Source organism: Rosa rugosa, chromosome 3 (genome assembly GCF_958449725.1).
Source record: "Rosa rugosa chromosome 3, drRosRugo1.1, whole genome shotgun sequence".
NCBI lineage: Eukaryota > Viridiplantae > Streptophyta > Magnoliopsida > Rosales > Rosaceae > Rosa > Rosa rugosa.
Window position 1 is genome coordinate 31,570,813 of NC_084822.1, and position 19,190 is coordinate 31,590,002.

Here is a 19,190-nt window from a genome sequence, read left to right on the forward strand (position 1 = left end):
TCATAGAGTTAAAGAACAAAACCACTTCAAAAAAACTGTTTTCTCCCACACACACACACACACACACCAATATTATGACAGCTGGATGGCCGAGGTGCCCAATAGTATAATAGTATATATATAAACCCCTCTTCGAGCACATGACTGACATGAGGCTGGTTAGTGATAATTAAGTTGGAGTGGAATAATGGTTGAAGCTAGTTCCCAATATAGTTCTAATTACTTCTTACTTCAAAATCATTAGTTTCTCCTAAGTATTTACATTATGTTGTACAAAACTGACCAAAACCCACCAACTTTCTTATGTGTTTAATTAGTTCACTAAAAAATTCTCATAATTTGTTTCTCGCACAATTAAATTCATAATTGTGCAGTATATATGAAGATTGAATTTGGTGGCGGGTTAACAATTTGCTATCATTTGCGGGAGTCCTAGCTTCTTTGATATGCATATCTTGATTGTATGTATTCATACAGATAATGGTCATTTATCATGTATCTTCAATTCGACAATTAGGGTCGGATGTTTTCATAAATTGGTTATTTCATATCAAATGTGGCACTTTTGATCTCGTAGGTACATGAAAAATTAGATATCGATAAATATTAACGCTACACCACCAATCCACATGTGTTGATGTGATCGAAACAATGTTGAAATAACTACTTGTTCCTAAAATGATCGAAATAGACATATCATAATTTCAAATATGATGTCAATTAGTAACACTAGCACTCTAGTATGATCAAACTTCCTTTGCCTTTTGCCCTTAGTCAAATATGACTTTGACTTCCTTTGTTCCTTTTGCTAGTTGATAGAATTTAGAGAATTCTCACTAACATTTGACCAATCTCAGTTTCTTGATCACCCGGTACATATGCTTTTTTCTTCTTTTTTCCCAATTCAGAAGAAATGCATTAAGCAATACTCACATTTACACAATTTCACACATTAGGTAGTACAAATTACTTGTATAGGATTTAAACATAAAATCATATAAATAACAAAATTCTATGATGGCGGAGTTATGGTTTCACGACTACTAATCTCTCATATACCTAAGAGATCAAACCGGCTGGACACATACGAAGTAACTGACTCCATGAAAAAGTCTAACCACCCTAATTATCACATTGAGGATACAAGATTAACAAACATGATTTATATATGTATTCATACATCAACATGTGCACCAAAGAAGAACTCGCTCACACAATTTATACATTGTCTTTATACTTAAGAATGTATAAAATCAACGTTGATTTTATCTATGCCTTGATGAGGTCTAGATTACAACCTCTAGATAAAGAACAACAAAAACCAACTAGATTGGAAGTTGAAACTGCTTTAATTATACAATCCGAATCAAAATTATAGAAATTAATAGTACCATGACAATTTAAGGGAGTCCTATTGATTCGTTTTTAAGTGTCTACTTATACAAAACAAGTTCAATTTTTACCCGTGGTCTTGCTGAAAAACTGACACCATAATCATAACAAATGAGAAGGTAACCGTTTTGACCATAATTCTTCATCAGCCCTCAATAAATATCTATGTTATTTAAAGAGACATACATACATAGACTTATGTGGTATGTGATCTTTGTATGGAATATTACTTATGGTGCATTTCAGTCTCCAGTAGCAACTCATTGATAGTAATGTACAGTAATCAATAAAGATCGAATTGATATATTAGGTCATCTCCAGCACATAAGGCAAAAGGCCTAAACCTCACATTTTAGCCCTCGTTTAATTTCATCTCTAATAAGAACCCACAAGAGGGCTAAAGAGCCAATTAGAGGGCCAAAAGACGTAGAGGAGGGCCAAATGTGGCCATGTTAGTAGCTTGTTTCCAAATTGCTGAGATCACTACATGGAGAAAAAAACACAAGTTGATGGCATGTGACTCATGAATGTATTGATAAAGTAATTATTATCAAGGTGATGGACATATGGCAAGCTGCCACTGGTTGCTTAAAAATTTTAAATTGTTCATGATGGTTAGTCTTTTTTTTTTTGTAAGAAAAAGAAAAAAGAGCTAGACGGAAGAGTCTCTACAACACTTGCCGTTCAAGAAATCAAATAAGATTACATTAGACACTAAATGAGACAAATATTATGTCCACGAACAACTTGACAAAATCTTATGTTCCAAGTTTAGGTAATCAATGGTGTATAATTATACACCAACACAATTATATAGGCTTTGGATGGCTGAGATTTCATGACTGTTAAAGGCAACGGCTAGTTGATGCCTTTTTTTTTTTTTTTTTATAACGTTAAGATTTAAAAAATCTAATTTTTCCTCTATACCTATATCATTTCTCTATAATTTCACACATTCTCTATAAAGATGATTACAACATGACATGTGGCATCAAGAATCTTATCCAAAAATTTGATAAAATTCTATATAAAAATGAGAGTTGCCGCGTTGACGTCAAATCTAATAGGAAATCTGGAGATTTTCTTACAAGTGGACACGTGACACTTGAAAATCCTGTATGAAAGTTATGAACGATGGCACATAGATATTTTATCTTATTGAAATTGTACACTTTAGAAAAAATATTTAAGTCTAAAAAAAATCCAAGTTTAGGATAAGGGATATTATTACAACTAAATAATATCATAAATTAAAAAAAAAAAATTAAATAATAACAAAATATTAAAACTAGCTAAACTTTGGCCCTACATTACTGGAGACCATCCCGATGGCTAAAATTTAGCTTCGGACCTAATATAGCCCTCCATTAGGCCATCTCCAATAGGTGGGCCAAACTAGGTTCTCTAACTCTTTTCTAAAAATTATAGACTCCAGTAAGCAAAAGGCCATAGGGCTAAAGGTTAGTCCAGATCCAAAGCGGGGGTGGGGAGGGCTGAAAATAGCCCCAAAAGTGACTCTTAGGCCATTTCCAACCCTAGGCTAAGGGGTGGATATAGCCAAAAAAATGTCAATTTTCATCCTCCAATTGGGGGCTAGGCTAAACCAAAAATATAACTTGGGAGGGCTAGAGGGCCAAGGGGTGGACTAAAACTAGCCATCTATATAGCCATTGGGCTATTTGTTCGTGGGGACCACATTGGTGGCCCAAATAAATCAGATCCATGAGGCTTAAGAGATCAATGGCTCAGATTACTGCACATATGCAATTTCTTTTTCCTCCTCTTCTTCTTCTTGCATCTCCTCCTCTTCTTTGGTAGTCATCTCCTCTCACCTGGCATCCCAATCAGAATTAATTGCAGAATTTAATTAAAATCTCGAATTTAATTAAAATCTCTATGAAAGAAAGTGATTAAAGACGAAGTAGTTGAGATGGTGAAGAATGGAACCCAAAGCATACATTTTATTGAGTTTTAGGGCTGAAGATAAGATATACCACATGGACATAAAATCTAGTTAAAAATCTTGATAAGGAACATGACACGTAAAATCCTATTTGAAAATTTTGAGAAGATGACACAAAATCTAATCAAGAATCTTAATAATTGCTTAAAAAGTGACACGTGACACTATAAAATCATATCCAAAAAATTAATAAGATTTGAGCAGAAAAATAATTATGTAAGAGTACAAATAGTAGCATAGTTATACGATATATATATTTGAACTACATAATGAAAAACAATAAAATAACATGGCATTTAAACTTATAGCCCTAAGGGTTGGAAATGATAGCTCTTATTATCTGCATGAATAGTGATTATCGGGGGGCTAAAATAGTAAGGGCTACCCAACAATTAGAGGCTTTCAATTTTATTTCAATAAAGCACGCATATTTTCCTACGATGAAATTTTTTTATTTCAACAGTTGCCTCCTCAAGCGTTATGTGTGGAATAGCTTTGCACGTGCGAGGCTCGACAATGTTTTAGCTTTGACCCATTTCCCGAAGAAAAAAAATTAAATCTTTTGCAGACTATATAGCTTATACTCATACATGCTTGGAGTTTTTGAGGATTGTATAGCTTAGTAGCACTTTATCACAATCCGTTGGTTGGGAAATGAGATTTGAGAGATTTACGGCTAGATCTAGTATTTGAGGCTAGACTCCCTAGGTACCCTTTTTTTTTTTTAGCCTTAACTTTTGCTTGAACTGCCCTTTGTGGGTTTTTTGTTCAACAAGCTTTGTCATTTTTTTCATCGCTCTATATTTTGCTTAGACCGCCCTTTTGGGTTTTCACTCCAAAGAGTTTTTTTTTTTTTTTTGAGTAGTTCATCACCCACTGTTTGCACATCACTTCAGTGATGATGTTTCTACCTCTATTTCCTTGTTGTCGATCATTTCCTGAATTATGTTCTTCAAAATGAAACAATCACTTGTTGGATGACTGATAATACGATGGTTTTGACAAAATCCGTGATTCTTGGTCTTATTGACGTCACTCGGTCGTTTTAGTTCAGGAAGCTCAATTTTTTTTTCTTTATAGAGCTCAATGAAGATTTGTTTGATGTCATCATCATCATCATCAAAAGAGTACTTGCACTTCTTTTCTTTCTTTCAGAGTGAGTTTGCTCAACCTTTCTTTTCCTTTGCATGCATTTGACTTTTCGTCAGTTTTGACAAAGGTAGCTAGTGAGTCTCCTGTACTGTCAGTTTTCTTACTTTTGAAGATCATCCCTTGTGTTGAGTTTTTCTTACGAGCAATCTGTCTTTCAACATTACTAGCCTTTGAGACAAGTGCGTCGAATGTTTGAGGCTCTGCGATGATAACAAAAGTTGCTATTTCTGGAAGGAGATTGTTTGAGCACATTTGTACTGCAGATTGTTCTGTCAATTTCTCAGGGCATTGAAGATTTAAGCTCCTCCATCTCGAAATGAACGCATTGACGCCTTCGTTAGGCTTTTGTTTAGTGTCAGCCAAGTCAATTATTGAGACTTTCTTCCTTCGTCAGGGTTTTTTGCATGTCTTCCCATGTGACAATAGAACCGGGTTGTAGTTAAGTGTACCAGGTAAAAGCTGCTCCTTTAAGGACTGGACAAATTGCCTAATTAATAATGCATCGACCTATGATGCTTCCCCACAAGCTAAGTAGAAATGAGCCAAATGTTCATGAGGAGAACTATTTACTCCGTCGAGCTTGTCGAAATTTGGCTTCTGATACACTTTAAGAAATGGTAATGTATCATAATGGACAGGTTTTAGATACCCAGAAACTGGGGGATTTAGAGACAACTGGAACTCTCTAATCCTTTCAGCTTCGTGAACGCATTTGAATCAAAATGACCATATTTCTTGTCGTCCTTTTTTTTGTTTTTTTTGTTTTTTTGTCTTTTTGATTCATAAGGCACACTTTGCCACAAGGTCAGCAATTTCAGCATCTTTTGCGGCTAGTTGTTTAACTACTTCGGCTTCAATGTCAACACGCTTCTTGGCTTCTAGTTCTTTGTCAGCTTGCCTTTAAGCTACTTCTGCTTCAGCTTAAGTTAGTCTTGTTTGCAATTGTTGCATTTGCTCCTCTAGTGTTGATGCATTAGTCACCATAACTGACATGGCTTCAGAGTTTGTATCTGTTTATTTCTTGGACCATTTAGAGGTATATATTGACCAAGTATGAGGTCTTGATTTGACTTGAAACTCGGAAAATTCCCCCCTGTGATATATTAGCTTGAAATGCCCCTACCATTTATCGGGAATGTCCCCTGTGGTATTACAACACTCTCCTTCACTCGACGAACTGTCAGAGGTTGAAGTGAAAATAATTGTTTGAGATCATTTGGTAGTTCTATTAGTTGTCGATGCTTACTGTGGGGACTTGAGGGTCTGGGCTCCAGGCCTTGTTAGAACCTCATCTTCCTTCCTTGGTGGACACCATCACATTTTCTGTGGCAATTATAATGATTTGAGTAGCCACATTCGTTGATGGTGTAGTGATCAAATTAATTGGAATTGAGCCAATCATAATTTGATCAATGACAGGGGCAAGATTAGTTGAAGAGAAATGAAATTGGCTTGATTGAAGTGGATGAATCATTACAGAAGAGAACACATATAAATACTACAATTATGAGCAAGCCTAGCTGCTATCATACAATAAGATCACATGTGATTGTTAAGAGAGATGTTAGCTGTGCAGTTCAATATGTGGTTGTGTTTGGTCTTCTTGGTCTGCAATGTAGCAACAAGCTTTGTGTATTATACTTGGCTGAGAAAGCACGAGTTGTCTCCCAATTGTCTTGTGCTAGAGTGTTTTGTTCTCTTGTGCAGCCTTGTAATCTTATGCTTTTCTTCTGATAATGATTTCATCTTATCATCCCCCCGCAAGTTGATGCGGGATGTGAAGCAATCAGCTTGGAAGTTAGATGACGAGAACTATGCCTTGGAAGACTGTGTGAAATATGTTGGCTGAGTTTGGCATAGAGGTTTGAACAAAGCAAAAAAGAGCAGAAAATAAAAGCATGGAACAGAGAGACTAAGTCAAAGTAATAGCAAGAGAAGAGCATGATATACAATCCTAACAAGAAAAGAAGAGAGAGTTTGCAAATATGGGAAAAGGAAACTATAAACCAAGGAAAATAGCGGACGTGGGGAGGAAGAGGGAATATAGATTTAAAAACACAGAAGATGAGAAAGGAGATGGACTTGATTATATAAAAGATGAGTAATGTTTTTGTTCTTTTGGGGTGACGAAGAAGTGATTGCCATGGTAGGTATGAGAAGAAAACCATGAGTGAGCAGGATGAAGAGAAGAAGAATGAGATGGAGAAGCTTTTAAAAGAGAGGTAGAAGAAAATCGATATAAGGTTGCTGAACAAGATGATGAGGGAAACTCATAACTAGGTGAAGATCGAGGAAACCATAAGAAACTAACAAAAAGACATAAAGATCGACTTAAACATAGCTTAAGCAAAAGCAAAAACAAGGAAGAAAGACTTAAACAAGTAAACACAAGAGAAGAACATGATGCATGGTGCTGTCAAGTAAGAAAGAGAGAGAGATGCAGCGACATTAATGCAAAAGAGAGAGATGTGCAATTGAAATGTGAAAGAAGATTGCGGTTGCGGCTGTGCAGCATGAGGTGGAGTATAAAGTTGGAAGAAAAGCTCATATACCTGGACGTGAAAAAGAAGAAATTGACCCTCAAAATGGGTGCTTCATGAGAGAGAAGAATGAGTTGGGAGGAGAAAGTAAAAGAACAGAGGAATGTGGTTACTATTTTCCAAACAACAATCTAAGGTTAATGGAAGGAAGCTGTAGAGGAGAAGGGTTGCTCGGATTTGATGGAAAATTGAAACATGGTGCTTCTGCCATGATAATTGAGAATGAAAAACTAAAGTGAAAAATGAAAGATTTTAGCTTGAGCACATAACAACAATTAAAGAAGGGAGTTAACAAAGTAGAAATGGAAATTGAACTAAGAGGAAGGATACATGGATGTTGCAATTGGTTTTAAACCCGTGGGTGTATGGAGAAATTTACTCCATAAACCCAGGGAGAGTTTTGGAGTTCACAGGATCAAGAGCTGTTAGGCAAATAATGGCTCTGATACCATGAAGAGAAATGAAATTTGCTTGATTGAAGTGGATGAATCATTACAAAAGAGAACACATATAAATACTACAATTGTGAGCAAGCCTAGCTGCTATCATACAATAAGATCACATATGACTGTTAAGAGAGATGTCAGCTGTGCAGTTCAATATGTGGTTGTGCTTGGTCTTCTTGGTCTGCAATGTAGCAACAAGCTTTGTCTATTGTATGTGGCTGAGAGAGCATGAGTTGTCTCCCAATTGTCTTGTGCTGGAGTGTTTTGTTCTCTTGTGCAGCCTTGTAATCTTATGCTTTTCTTCTGATAATGATTTCATCTTATCATTAGTCTCCAATGTTGACATTTTGATGACTTTCAAAGTTGTTGATGTATTTTGAGCAGCTACTTCTGAGTTGATTTATTGAATAGTTTCCCCTAATTGAGCCTTAGTGATGTTTCTCCTTAGCGCTCTAGCAACCCTTTTCCTTGCATTTCTGAGAGCATTCCTTGAAGGTGCTTTATTCAATTGGGCCTTGTCAATCGTCAAAGAAACCTTGTTCTCTTTGACATCATGATTGGACTTCAATAAATTGCTTGAAATGGAAGCTTGATCAATGATGAATGATTTGCGATGATCAGCTTGCCTACATGTCCATCCTTTGATTGAGTACCCTCGAGCTCATGGAAGTAGATTGTCACTTGTGGTGCCATTTTATTTTCTGTGACAAACAAGTAACAGATTTGATTAGTTTCTTAGTAAATGGAGATGAAAAGGAAAATAGGTCCCACCGAGCATGCTAAAAATTATGTTGAGTCTCTTAATTACAATCCCTTGTTACAAGGGAACACCCTTTGATTCCATTTTTAAAGAAACAATGTGTCTTTCTTTATTTTTGTGGCTGCACCCGAATTTTGAAATGGGTTACCTACGTAGCTAGGAGGGGATAAAGCCATTCATAGTTGTAGTTCAAGAGTAATAATGAGTGAATGACTCATTGAAGGGCTTGGATTTTTGGAATGGAATAGTGTTTCAGGTGCGGTTGCATCTAGATCATTTGATTCTAGATTGCCTACATACTCTTGCGAGATCAAGCCACATGTAGTTCCAGCATTTGGGATTTAAATGGATAGATATGACCCATTTATTTTTGGATTTGTGTTTGGATAAAGAGCAAAGGGGGCCAAATTTGCTGGTCTAACTACAGAGGGCATGTGTTGAAAATCTTCTGGTGTTGCCTCATGGCATTGTTGATATCTACACAACAAAGTGCAGTATTCTTAAATCAGCTTTCCCGCTATGGGAAGGGGGGAAATAGCAAAAACTAAAACATGCATGGTTGCCTCTTGAAATTTAGAACCTATATTCATTATCTCCAGTACCAAGTATGGCTTCATTCTTGTAAAGAATCTTTGGTTTATTGTAGAAATTTATTTTGGGGATGCTCACAAACTTTGGAAGCATGGCTTTAGATCGAATTCATAATACTCTCAAGGTGAACATGACTTAAATGTTCCTCGTAGTATTTGGCTTACGCAACATGGTTGGATAAATATTTGTCATATTACTCTTTCTAATAGATTTTTCACCACATTTCTGCAGATGTTCTGCATAACTGATCCTACTTATGACAAAACCCTCCAACAGCTGCAAAGTTTCTTATCAGGTCTAGTTTCTGAAGAGAAGTTAGAACTAAGAGATGGCATGTTCTTTTTGAAGAAGTAGTAAACCTGACATACTCAATCACTAGGTATCCTCAAATCAAAAGACTGAAGTCGAACACACCAAATGAGATTTTCTTTCAAGTTTGGAAGGTGAATGAAAAGAATGTGTTAATTCACCCATTGTATTGTTTCAAGGTCAAGATGCAGAAGCATTACCAATGTATAGGAGAGATTGCTAAATATTGTAGGTTAGACATATGAGTAATCTGATGGAGACGCCAATTCACAATTCATAATTTGTAATGAGATGGAGAGGTTTGCATGAACCAGTAGTGGAGAGGATTCATTTTCAATGTACCAAATGTAAAATGATGATTTGCTAGTCGGTAGACATGCCTGAAACTCTGGATTACCGGAGATTAGCCTAGAGAAAATTGCTCAAGTAAAAGATAGTGGTACTTACTAACCATTTTTCGATAGAAATTAGTTATAATCCAAAGCATTTTCAGCAGAGCAGAATCTTCTCATCTATGATGTTACTGGACTGCTGAAACATGTCAAATTTTAACAGCAATCTTTTTCTTCTTGAAATTTTTATGTGTCATAATCTCACTGTTATTAAGTAATAATTTTTAGGAACTGTTCAAAGTTATAGACCTCAAGAATCTCAATATGATTTCTTTTAATAAACTTTCTTGTTTTTCGACTTTGAAAAACCGTAACAAAAAAAAAAAGTCTATATTTTTGAGTTCTAACTGTCTGAGAATTGCTTGAAAATTATGATTTGACAGTGAAAAAATTTTGGTGCGAAAATAAGAACATGCAATTTTGGCTAAAAAATTGTGTACATGATTCACAGATTTAGTTGAAGTTTCTTTCTTTTTTTCTTTGCGGAGAAAGTTACGGAATTGATTCCATGGGGTTAAAAGATGTATATAAGTTAATAAGATGATCCATAGAAATAAGTTAATGGGTGGTTGTATATATTAGCTTATGAACCCAAGGGAGGTGAGTTTGTTACACTAGATAAGATGCTCTGAACAGTGGAAGACTGATATAGCCGTTAGCATTACAAAAATATCGAATAAAAAAAGACCTTGTGACAGTTACATGTTCTTATATTTCAAAAATTACAGTGAAGAACAAATGTCACTACTAAACCTAAAACAATCACAATGAGAAATGAGAGAAACTCAACAACAACAACAAATGGCAGAAGAGCTAATGCAACAACTCAGATCCAAGCCATAGAGCTCTTGCTCAGAGAAGAATGGAACGAATCCATACAAGTCTATTCTCAGTTCATCAATCTCTGCCAGCACCACATCAATGAAACTACCCCAGACAACCTCCCAAAGCTCCACAAGTCTCTCTGCCTGGCCCTATCGAACCCAGCCGAAGCGCGATCCAAGCTCCAAGATTATGCATAAGCCTTGAAGGATTATGATGAGGCATTAAAGATTGAGAGCACCCCTCGAGTTGATGTCAAAAACTGGAGGTTTTGATATGTCTGAGTGGGTGATCAATGGGTTTTGAGCTAAGCCTCCGGAGCCAGCTGAGTACATTGGGGCAGTGGAGATGAGGAAGTCAGGGATTAGAGGGTGTGGCTTGTTTGCGACGAAGAATATTGAAGCTAGGAGTTTGGTGCTGATTAATAAAGCAGTTGCAACAGAGAAAGGTATTTTGTCGGGTCAAGATTTGGATGAGAATGCCCAATTAGTCATGTGGAAGACTTTTACTGAGAAAGTGATGGATTCCGCGGTCAAATGTTTGGGAACATGTGGTTTGATTGGTACATTGTCAAGTGGTGAAGATGAGGATGAGCTTGAGGTACCTAAGATCAATCTGTTTAAGCCTGACTCGGAGCAAATTGGGTACTCTAATGAGAAGAAGCTTGATGCGAGTAGTGTTTTAAGTATTTTGGATGTCAATTTGATTGTTGACTATCTGAGAGCTCCGATGCTGTTGCCTTCTATTTCTCCATAAACTCCTTTAAAGAAAGGAAGAACTCCCCCACAGCGCGGTTCACCACAATGGAGAGGTCCACTGTCTGTTTCCCTAGCTCTGACACCATTCTACTTATTTCTTCGAATTCAAAAAAAATACTCGATTGAGGGATTCGATATGATCCCTAAATTGTAGAATTGGTCAATCAAGAACAATTCCTACTTATGGTATTTTGCCGAGCAAGTGGAAGAACTAGCACCAAAGAATCCAGTTCCATACATTTTGAAGAAGAGTTCAGATCCACTTATGATATAGTTATTTGCAAGGTAGAGCAAAATCTCATAGACAATTACCATGAAAGCCAGCCCTCAGAATGTAGTTGCACAAGGCAAGTCAATGACGAATTGTGACATGCACTGTGACTTGAACTGTCACTTCAAATTACACAATATGAAGTCACAGTTCATGTCACAGTTTATTTGTTCATGTCACAGTACGTTGCTAACCATGTCACTTTTCGAATCCCCAAGCGTCAACTTCATTAAAGAAAGCAAAGCTTTCATTCTATGATCAAATGAAATAAGGCAAGTGCTTAGGCATGGAATCTATGATCGAACCCGAAGAGAAAGAACTTGGGCATGGATTTGTTTTCTTGATTGGAGGTAAGGAATGGATTTGAAGAACTGAAGGAGGAAAGGGAAGGTGTGGTTATTGAGTTTGAGGGGAGGAGAGTGGTGGTGGTGGTGGGGAGGGCGAAGGACCTTAACGATGGTAAACGGTGATGACGGTGGGACCCGGTGAAGTTTGGGGTAGGCAGTGGTGAGGGTGGACATGATTGGGCTATGTTAGAGGTGAAGGAAAGCAGAGGTGGTTTTGGTTGCGGGAGAAGAAGCCACGGAGAAAAAAAGAGAGGCTGATATGAAAAAGAGTCAAATTTGAATGAAAATTTTGTCAAATATATTAAAATGACCTGATTTAACATTATTTTTAAAATGTTGTGGACAAATTTTTTGTTTTTTGTTTTTGTTTTTATTGAAGAAGAATTTTATTAACTCAACAAAGTACATCAATATGGGGAATATATGTTCTCTAACTGAGAACCCCACAGAACTAACAAAATAAACCACATTAATAAACTCATGGAGCCAAGGAGGTCCTACTTCCTTGCAAAACATAGCTTGAACCAAGGACAAGGCCGATCTACCCAACTTATGAGTCATGTCATTGGAGCGCTTCTTCACATGTTTCTAAGAGACCATTTCAAACTCTCGTATCATCAAACAAACTGCATCTAGAACTCCTCCGATATCACTTAAATCCCAACTAGTGCAATGCAGGCCTTTAAGCACATCAAGTGCATCACCATGTACTACAACTGTACTCAACCCCAACTCCTTACAATACCTTAGCCCATGCCACAAGGCCAACGCCTCAGTTGCTGCAGGTATAATAGGGACTTGTAGTGGAATAGATAATGCACCTACCAGATTACCTGCACTATTAACACCAAACCTAACACAACCCTTTGTCACATCCACTACCCCATCAAAGAACATTCTGGCCTCTGCCATGCTTGTTTCCTGTTGAATATTACACTCATCCAACTACCGTTCCCCTTGCATTAAACTACTACCTTGCTACACTTGAACTAATTCAGGGTACCAATCCTCACATCTTAGTACAATCTGCTTAGCCTCCATTTTTGCTTTACCATGCAACACATCATTCCTGCTCTTCCATATCCACCAACTAGTTAATCCAAATAATTCCAATTCACACCTACTACCCACAGCGGCCACATGGAGCAGTAAATCAATAAATGAGAACTCCTTCCAATGCTTAAGAAAACCTCCTAACTAGGAACACTTCCATACCTTCTGCGCTTCTGGAGATTCCCAAAGGCTATGCAAAACAATTTCACACGACCTTCCACATCTACCACAACCATCATGAGAGCAAATCTTTCATTTAAACAAACGCTCAACACAAGGCAGGAATGAATGGCAAGCTCTCCACAAAAAAAAAAAACTTGATTTTGTTAGGGATTCCGAGACTCCAAATGATACTCCATACATATTTGGAGTTTGAATCATCACTCTCGCTGCTATACTCAGCTCTCACCCTCACCTGTTGCAGCTCCATGCTAAGACAATAACCCCAATTCACGGTGTAATACTCGTTCTCCGTATAATGCCAGATAGCAACATACCCCCACTACTTTCACAAAAAAAGGAATAGAAAGAATTTTCTCCACATCAACGGAAAGAAAATTATCTTTAATAAAACTAATATTCCATAAACCTGGGTGTTCCATTAACTGATTCATAGCCACATTCTCAACCGTAAATCTTGGAGTCACCACCTGGAACGTCAATGGTGAGGGCAACCACTTATCCTCCCAGATTCTCGTTGTTTCTCCATTGCCAATTCTCAATCGAATCCCTGAGCACAGCAATTCTTTACCCCATACAAGACTACGCCAAATTAAAGAAGGCTTGGACCCCACTTGAGCAGCAACCCAATTGCCCCCAACTCCATACTTCACTTGCAGAACATGATTAACCAGAGAATCAGAGTGAAGCACAATTCTCCATATAGTCTTCGCAAGCAGAGCCTGGTTAAAACATTCAATATCCCTAAAACGTACCTAGACCGCCTACCAAGTTTTCCTTGGGACCTCCCACTTACACCAATGTATCACCACTTCCCCACCAGTATTTGCTAACTTTAGATTGATAGGTGCAATAAATCCCTTTAGATAATTTGAACACCGACATAGTGCAGGACGGAATAGCTTGAGCTATCGCCTTTATTCACACCGTCTTACCAGCCTTCGACAATAATTTAGTCTGCCAACCTTGTAGATGATGATCAAGTCGCTCATGGATCTTCTTGAACATTTCCTTTCGATTTCTCCCCGCTGCTGTTGGTAAAACAAATACCGCTCATGAAACGGAACCTTAGGCACCCCAAGCAACTAAATAATAGGCAGTTTCTGATCCCTCGAAATACCTGGCCCAAAGGAAACAACAGACTTCTGAAAATTAATCTTTTGTCCTGCTGCACTCTCATAAAGTAGTAAGCACTGTTTCAAAATGTAACAATTCCTAGCTCCCTGTATAAGGCCTTCCCTGCCTACTTTTTGGAACAGTCCCGTAAGCCCTTTAGAACATAATAAAAAGAGGTGCAGAGATAATGGGATGTTCACAGCCTGTGCACATAATAAATAGCCCTAACTGATTATCCTATGGCTTTTCACAAAGTTTAGGGGTTGATGAATGTATGATACCTGTTTTGGTATTATAACTTTCTTACGATCTTGTCTATACGACTTAAAATTCTTTGAGATTCATAATAATAAATTGAACCTCTTTGAATGATGAAAGTTCTCACTTGTCCTTGACGTGTATGACTCAACAATAGATTGCTACGAAAATTTCACCACGTTACAATTTGGTATTTGGACGACGAATATTTTCATTCATAACTAGGGATTGGAATGACATGAAGTACTTAATTATACGTTGGCCATGTCACTTAATTTTTTGGACACGCTTATAGATCCATTTGAAGTGAAAAATAGAAGTTATACATACATACTAAGACACGTAATAACTTGATGAAGTTTTAAAAAAAATAGTTAGAAGGAGTGTTGGATGTAAAAGTGGGTCTTAACCGTTAACTAGAAGGTCCCATGTGCATAAAATTGTTCTTTATAATCAGAGGATTGTTCATCAAGAGAAACGAATTGGAATCTTATGAGTTGTATTTGGATTTGTCATGGGATTTGGTATTTTGGTACACCAACCAAACCATATTGCTAACCAAATCCAACATTTAGTGGAATCCATCCTCATAAATAAAAAGTTTTAAGTAGTTAATAACACTTAATACCAAGATTTCTCTATTCAATAGCACCAGATTTTTATACCTAATACATTTATTAGTTTTTCCCCCTACCTATTTGTAATTGGTAAATAATAAATATAAGGGGTTGTGCCCGTTTGCCCAAAATCCCTTAGTATTTTACCCAATCAATCCATCATCCTTGTATTTTGCCCAATTACACAACTTTTAGGGGAAAAGACCCATAAGGGTAGTCTTTTCTAAAGTAGTGCCTAGTGTATCCTAAGCTGACTTTTGGGTTCAATTTCACATTTTCTTAGAAAAACCTGTTTCAACTTTTGAGAAAAACAAAACTAGCCTTCAACATGCCAACGTTTTTCACCTAACGGCTTCCTGCCTAACGGTTACTTTAACAGGCGGAATCACTGCTGCTTGTTTCTATCCTAAGCTGAGGCAAATTTTTCTAATAATCAGAAAATCTTGAACTTAGAAGGTAGTATAGGATACGAGCCAAACATGAGTATGATAACAGAAATTAACTTGCTAATTTAAAACTTGATGAAGTGGGTGAACACACTGAAATTATTTATATAAACATAATTACAAGCTAAGAATTCAGAGCCTCATTCTCAGGTAAACAGCTAAAAAGCTGTTTAGCTATCCATGAGAATGATTACAGTACTTACTTGTAAATAGAAGCACACTTCACACTTAGACAGGAAAGAAAGGTCACACTGCTACTTCTTGAGAGAAGATTCTTCTGCTCAAGTTCTTAAGCTATTTTACAGATGGTCGAAGTTTTTTTTGATGTGTGGGGATTTTTCGATTTCTTACAAATGAAACTAAAACTCCTTATATAGGGAGCGGACTTCAAACTGGCATTCAAAATCATAAAATGTACAGGAGGACTCCGTGATTTCCTGCTTTCCTGAGTGCTCTTGTTGGTAGAGGTCGGACAAGGAAAAGGCAGGTTCCCTTTGGGTGAAATGTTTTTCACCTTCTCTTTTTTTGAAAAGCAAAAGTAACTTTTGGGAAGAGTCCAAAAGTACTTTCGGTGGTTTTCTACACCTGCTGCTTCACATGTTCTCGTCTGTTTCAGAATTATGGCCTAAGACAAAGGAGTTGTTGTCAGCTTGGGCCATTCTATCCGTTGTGGCATTATCTTCAACGTCTGTATCAACATACATTTTATAGTGGTTGTCATTTTCAAGTCGTTCTATCCACTGCATGCATGCCATCGTTGAGTCTATCTCTTTTCTGGTGAGAGATAGAAATAGGTCACTGCTGACTACGTCAGGATGATCATAGGCAGTGATAATAGTTTTTTCTCCTGCTGCCAGGAAGGTATTGTTGATATCTTCAGAGATGATCTTCTTCATATATTCCAGGGCCATGGCTTTCATCCATGGGATGCTTGAGTTTGGTTGGCCATTGTACCCAACACAGGCAGGTTGTAGATATTTTCTCTGAATAACTCTCACATAATGATATGGAGAAATGTATTCAACCTCGCCGTTTGCCTTTCTAATCCATTCTGGAGGAGTGGATCTAAACTTTAGTCGGAGTATGCCATCAGTTTTTCTGACATTCTTGACTGTGTTGACGATGATGGGTGGCAAACCTTTTAGATCATCATTAGTTTTCGTCCACAGGTTATGGACAAAACCATTTTCAACAAGCCAAAGCTTGTGTTCTTGAGGATGTTCACTCTGAACATTTACTAAGTATCTTCCAACATATGATCCTGAGATAATAAAGAGAGTTGGAGGAACTAGGTCTTCTGAGTTGTGCCTTCCTATCAGATTGTGGAAGTCATGCCAATCTGCTTCAGTGAGTGCCATGATAGGGACCCTAGCACTTTCTGAGTTTTCAAGGAAGTTAATTTTTTCTTTCTTGACAGCACTCTGCTGTATTTCTTCAAACTGTGGTCTGCCGTTTTCATAGAGTTCCTCAGCTAAGGCAAAGAGAGCTGGAAACATTAGACCACTGCTTCTTTCCTGAAAGGCAAATAAAAGGTTATCTAGAATTGCCTTCTGGTGGTAAGCAAGTCTCCTGCTGGTTCTGAACACAGGAGTATCGAAGGTTCGAAGTTCATAGTTAAAGACATTTAGTACTCCAGTTGGAGTAGGTTTGCTTTTTGGCAAAGCAACAGCCGTCAACGGTCTTGATGAGCCTTTACCGTCTGCCGTTTGAGACGGGCTAGCCAATCCTTTACCCTGGGATTGATCAGTTGTGGTTAGTCCTTTTGGACTTAGCAAGAATCTTTTGAGGATTTTTTCTTTGTGATCCTCAGTGTCTTCATGTTCTTTCCCAGCTCTTCTGCTTCTGGGATTACGACCTTCGTCGTCATCATCTCTTCTGTTGAACATGGCTAATTCTCTTGTTAAGGCGTCTGGAAGATAGTTCTTGTTTCCTGCAATTAATTCAACAACATAATCGTACTGGTTAAGAAATAATTGCCAGTTGGCTAATCTTCCTCTATCAGCAGCTTTATCAAGTTTGAAATTTTTGAAATTCTTTACTCTGGCACAATCGGTGCGGACAGTAAAGGGTTTTCCAAGAAAAGCTGGAGAATTTAAAATTGTTTTCTTAACAGCCAAAATTTCTTTTTCCCCTGTGGGATAATTTAGTTCTGCAGGGCTGAACTTGCCACTACAAAATTTACAGATCTTTTCAATGTTAGTTCCAGGCGCTTTCGCCCGAACTACACCGGACCAGTAATTATCACTCGCATCTGTTTGGAGGATAATCTCGTCATTCTCTTCAGGTTGTTGAAGAGGAGGGAGGTTTTTGCAGAGATTTTTTATCTGCTTTACTGTTTTTTCATCATCTTCTGTGAAGTTCCATTTTCTTTTGGAACTCGTCTTAGGAGATAACATTGCTGTTAACCCTGAAATTTTAGGGATGAAATCTCTCCCATAATTTATGACACCAAGGAATCTCTCTAGACTCTTAGCATCAGGAATTTTATCTGGGAATTTCCAGATCTTCTCAAGGATATGGGGTTGGAGTTTTATTACCCCATTTTTGATGTTTATTCCTAGGAAATCGACTTCATCAAGGATAAAGAAGACTTTCTTTTCTCCTAGGATAATTCCATGCTGAACTATCAGCTTTACAACCTCATGGAGGTGTTTCATGTGTTCTTCTCTATTTTTTGAGAAGACTAGAATGTCATCTATGTAGACGACACAGAACTCCGCCACTTGCTTGAAGATGTTGTCCATCTTTCTCTGGAAGATTGAGGGAGCTTGCTTTAGGCCAAAAGGCATTACCAGCCATTCGTAATGTCCTTGTGGTGTCCCAAATGCAGTGAGAGGTACACTCTCTGGATGCATCTTGACTTGCCAAAAACCCGACTTTGCATCGAATTTTGAAAAGACCTTGGCTCCTCTGAGCTGGTTGATCAATACTCGTACTTGAGCAATTTGATAGCCGTCTTTGACAGTCTTCTTATTGACATCTCTGTAGTCAATAACCATTCTAGCTTTTCCTCTAAGGGTTTCTGCATGATTTCTTACGTAGAATGCTGGAGCATGATGAGGGCTAGTGGAAGGTTGAATTAATCTCTTGTTCAGGAGATCTTCAATATCTTTTCTGAATTCTTTTTGGTCTTCCTCTTTGTATTGAGGAATGGCTTTGACATGACAGATAGCATTCATGTCATGCAATCTTAATTCACAGACCACTGGGTCTTTTTCCCAAAACTTCTGAGGATCTGTATCGATGTTTTCTTCAAGTAGTTTCTTGATTTTCTCAAGAGTGGGAATTTTCTGAGACTCTAGCTTATTCTGAAAGTGCTTGAGGTTATGCTCATGAATGAAACTAGCTTCTTCTTCTTCACTAGTTTTTTCTTCTTCTTCTTCAGAAGATTCTTCAACAAGTAATTCTTCTTGTTGTTTGATTTGGAGTATGGGTTCAAATTTGGGTTTGTAGGAGGTAAGATCACCACTATTCTGTTGCGATCTCTGATATTGGGTAGTGAAGTTTGGTCCTACCACACTTTTGGCTTGAGTAAGCCTATCTGCCCAGAACACCCGTTCTCCTTTTCTGAAGCCGATTGCTTCTTTATCCTGAATAAATCTCTGTTGGAGAATGAAATCATTACCCAACAAGAAATCTGCGCCTTGGCCTTCAGATTGCCAGACGTTATGGATGATAAATGTTCCTCCACCAATGGTGATGTGAACATTTTTTGCTACTTTATTCATGGTGAGATGGCTTCCATCGAAAGTAACACCAGTAGCGGTTTTCTTTTCT